Source organism: Netta rufina (assembly GCF_964035555.1).
Source record: "Netta rufina genome assembly, chromosome: 4".
NCBI classification, from domain to species: domain Eukaryota; kingdom Metazoa; phylum Chordata; class Aves; order Anseriformes; family Anatidae; genus Netta; species Netta rufina.
Genome location: NC_140127.1, coordinates 48,834,157 through 48,838,425, shown reverse-complemented (window position 1 = coordinate 48,838,425; position 4,269 = coordinate 48,834,157).

Below are 4,269 nucleotides of genomic sequence, written 5' to 3'. Positions count from 1 at the left end.
TTAAGGGCCTATTGCTGTTTGAACATTGCCTATCTGATCAGCTTTTACCCTATAGTCTGTTCACGGGGAAGGAAATAATAAACAGTGCACTTAGTGCAAATCTGTAAGTGAATCACTAGAAAAATCTAAAAAGAACTTTTCTCTTGCTCAGTTCTTGGTGCTAAAGCACAGTTCTCCAGGACAAGTGTAGATGCATGTCCATAAAGGACATGTGCAGTCATTAAAATTTCTTTCAGCCTTTTGCACCTCTCCTCTCCCCTACCCCATGCCAGTGCAGCACTGCTGAGTCCAGGCAGAGTCAGTCCCAACACCCAAGCCCATAGTCTGGAAAGAGGTGGTGGGAATGATATTACAAAACCATGGAAACAAAACATCACATATAATCTTTGCCACCACGGTGCATGGCACAGGAATAAGGATGGGAGAGTTCAGTACACCCTGAAGTGTGACAGCCTCCAGTAACAAAACCCGACTTGCTTCCCTGTGGTTATTCCTAAAAGTGGGTACACTGCAGCTGATGATGTGACTGGGGCACGTACACACGTGTACAAAGCAGCCAGATTTCTGCTCCTGAGCTTGGTGCCAGGGGCACAGGTTCTGCTGTGTGTGTGCCCCACTATGGATGTGCCAGGCTGCTCCCAGCTGAGCCCAGCCTGCCAAGCCCTCACCGGTATCACTGCTTAGCCTGGCAGAAGTTAAACTGTCTTGGGTATATCTGTAACGTGTTGCAGTCATGCTCCTGGCTGCAGTGGGAAAACAGACCAAGAGAAATAAAACTAAAAGCAGCTCCATTTCCACTCGCTTTTGTGGAACCATTGCTAGAGTTGGGAAGCTGCTTAGCATGATTATACAGAGAGTAGTGTGGAGCCAAGGGAAGCAGCCCTGTGGGATGCCAAACATCTTCAGCTACCCCAGAAAACAGAACTGAGACTCATAAACCTTGGGTCATGTATTCTACCTTTCAAGAAAGCCTTATTTTGATGAAGACTCAGCAAATGACATGGCACTGACATTTTTCCTGGCACCATAGCCTCTGTCTGACACTAGAGCTCGTCCTGGAAATTAAATTCATTTGCCTTTTTTTTCTCTTCTTAAACTGACCAAGCAGCTATCATTCACCATAACAAGTCACCCTAACAAGCTGCAGGGCAGAGATACTTCGCATTTGAATCAACTGGTGGCAGTCAGTGAATAACATGTAGGTAACCAGAACACCCTTCATCACGAACCTGATACATTTAACAGCTAATTAAATCTGTGTAGGGATTAGGCTTTACGTTGTATAGTTTTATGGCAACAAACCCCCAGCTTCCTAAGATTACCTTGACCAGCTCCTTATCTCTGATGCTGAGATGTTTATCAGCACCATATGTTAAGAGCTCCTGCTACGTTTCCCAATGACCTTCTGGGCCTTAACCAGCCCGAATGTCAGGGGTTCAGAAGCTGAGGACATATATTATGACAGACTGCAGTGCTCAGCCAGGCAGAATGAAGATTCAGGGCTGGAGTCCAAAGAAAAGGTCTTTGTTGGTTAACTTCTGTCCCTAATAAATTTGTCAATTAGCAAGAACAAAACGTTAAGTTTGTTTTCCTTGCCCTCGCTGTTGCTTTGTTAGGTCCCACACTGCGAGGTAACACAGGGTGTGTACTCAAGTATCGGTGATGAGGGGAAACCTCAGATGATTCACGGCTTGGAAATGTTTCACATAAAAATAGCAAATTCCAGCCTTTTATCTGGAGGCTATCCACGCTGCCCAAGTATGTTTTCCAGTCATAGAACCACCAAAAAGAGATGTAATTAGGAGGAAATTTTTGTCCCCGATTTCAATGGCTCTGGGACTGTAGTCTTTTTTAGTCACATGCCACTTTTAGAATTAATGAGTACTTGTTCCCAAAAGTCCAGCATGGTACTTGGGGACAATCACATCCGAAGAAGAGATGGAGGATCAGCGTAACACTCTCAGCTGAAAGTTTTTATGCTTATATGAAATAATACAGTTGGTGTGTGGAGGTGTGTTAATAAGAAAAGTTTAGGCAGAGACTTTGTTTGCTAAGACATTTTCATGAAAAGATATATTTTGTAATATCTTTTGCTTGGAGAAGTACCTTGCCACCATTTGAATGCCCATACATTCTTCAGATGTGCGGTGTTTGCACTGATAAGAGCTAATTCTGAGCAATCTTCAAGCCCCAACACTACCTATTTCTGGCTGTGCTCTGCTTGATTCCCCATACTCAAACCTAGCAGCATTGCAGTTCATTTTTGCAGTCCTGCTGAAAAGGAGGAGTCAACCCCATTGTTATTTCTTCCCACTACTACCCAGCTGCTCATAGCAATATGTTTGTATCCCTAACCTCACAAACATCCCTTCTCTTTGCAGCTCATCAGGCTCAAATCCGAGCTGGAATCTCCCATGCATTTCATGGGTAAGGACGCTGATCCAAAAGCTGACACTTCACTGCATGGCTGCAGAATGGGAATAAAGCCGGCAAAACCACGCTATGTTGGTTGCTTCATTGGAAATAGCCATTTTGGAATGTAAGACATATACCGAGACAGATGTAGCCTGGCTGGGGTTTAGCTGAATGTGTTGTATTCAGAATACAACAAAAAGTCCAGGTGTTTTAAAGGATGTAAAAGCCATGGTCTAAGAAAAGAATTGTGGATCTTGGTGCCAAATATATGAATGCATTTATAGAAGTTTTGCTTGCTCCTGAAACTGAATATATGTATTTATTTTTTTTTTTTTTTTAAAAAAAAAGCTAATTTCCTTTCCTAAACCAGGTGTGTGCTAGTTCCCACATTTCCCAGACATCTTTAAAATGTTTAGGATGAACAAGACAATTTCATTGGCTAACAGGGGTTATAAATGCAAGCTCATTAGCTGAAATGGGTATATTATATCTTCATCAATTTGCATCACAGTGAATGACTGTTTGATAGGTACTACTAGCACACAGGGAAGAATGTAAAAATGTGTGTGTGGCACATACCGTGTGTTACAATAAGATGGAACAAATACTACAAAACTTAAACATCTAACCTGAACATCCCAAAACCTGGGGAACTTCAGATCTAGGGCAGATGATCTTTGATGACTGATCTCCATTTGTACCACCAAGCCAGGACTTGCCAACATGTGGCTTAGCAGGATACCCATCAAACTTTTGCTACTGTCTTTATCTTATATCAACATACAGAAGAAAAGATATTGAAGAATACTGATGGGGATGGGTTTTGAGGGGTGCAACATAGTCTGTCAAGTGTAGCCTTCTGGCTAGCGTATTGCCTGGCAAGGAAGATAAATGTCAAATATATACATGACAACTTTTATGTGAAATCCTTCCTAGGAGCCCTTACAGCAGATCTAAGAAGTGTCTTGCCTACTCTGTTCCCTATCTGACCTCCCAACTCTTGTGTTCCTGGCTGTAAAATGCTTCAAGGAGAGGAATGGAGAAATGTCTGAAGCTGGACACCCAAAGCCCTGTAGCTGGGGCATTAATCTCATGCACAGAAGGTGTTTGCCCTGTATTGAACAGGGCAATGTTCAAGGGATGTTACAGGTGACATCTCCCACTTTCTGGGCAAGTGCCCTCATGATGCAGTAGCCTATAAAGGTTTCATTTCAAACTGCAATAAGAGAAGGTGAAATCAAGTCTGATGTTGTGGCTTAATTTCCCTTGCATGATTTTTAGCATAAGCTGCTACACTCCTGATAGCCTAATGTTGGTCAGGCTTGCACTGAGAATGAAGGTGTTCACAGGGCAGAAGAAATGGCCAAAAAGGGGACAACAGGGCAAAAAGGAGGGAGTTTTAAGTACAGAATTAAAATATAGCAATGCATTGCTACATAAGAGCAGGGGTCAACATTTTAGCCATAAGAAGTGAGAGTGAAGAAAGACAAGTGGGAAAAAATGAATAAGGCTTTAAGAGAAACAGCTACTCTCCAGGCAGAAGCCACAACACAATTAGATCAACCCTTCCCTAACAGAGCACAATAAAGCCTTTCAGAGGAGATTCAGTCTCTACAAGCAGTCTATTCCTCAGACCAGTTCTCTAAATTCAATTACTTCCAACTGTTAAAAATTGCTGAAGTTTCTTTACTATAGGTGTCCAAAAATGTTCTTAGACCTGTACAATGTCCTAAATAGCTAGATTTGTTAAATGGCACTTGAAATAAGTAGCACTTATAAGTTTCCCTGTCAATAGATAGGATATAAGAAAATACATGCAAGAAAAGATCTACTCATAGCCCTCGCCTCTAGATT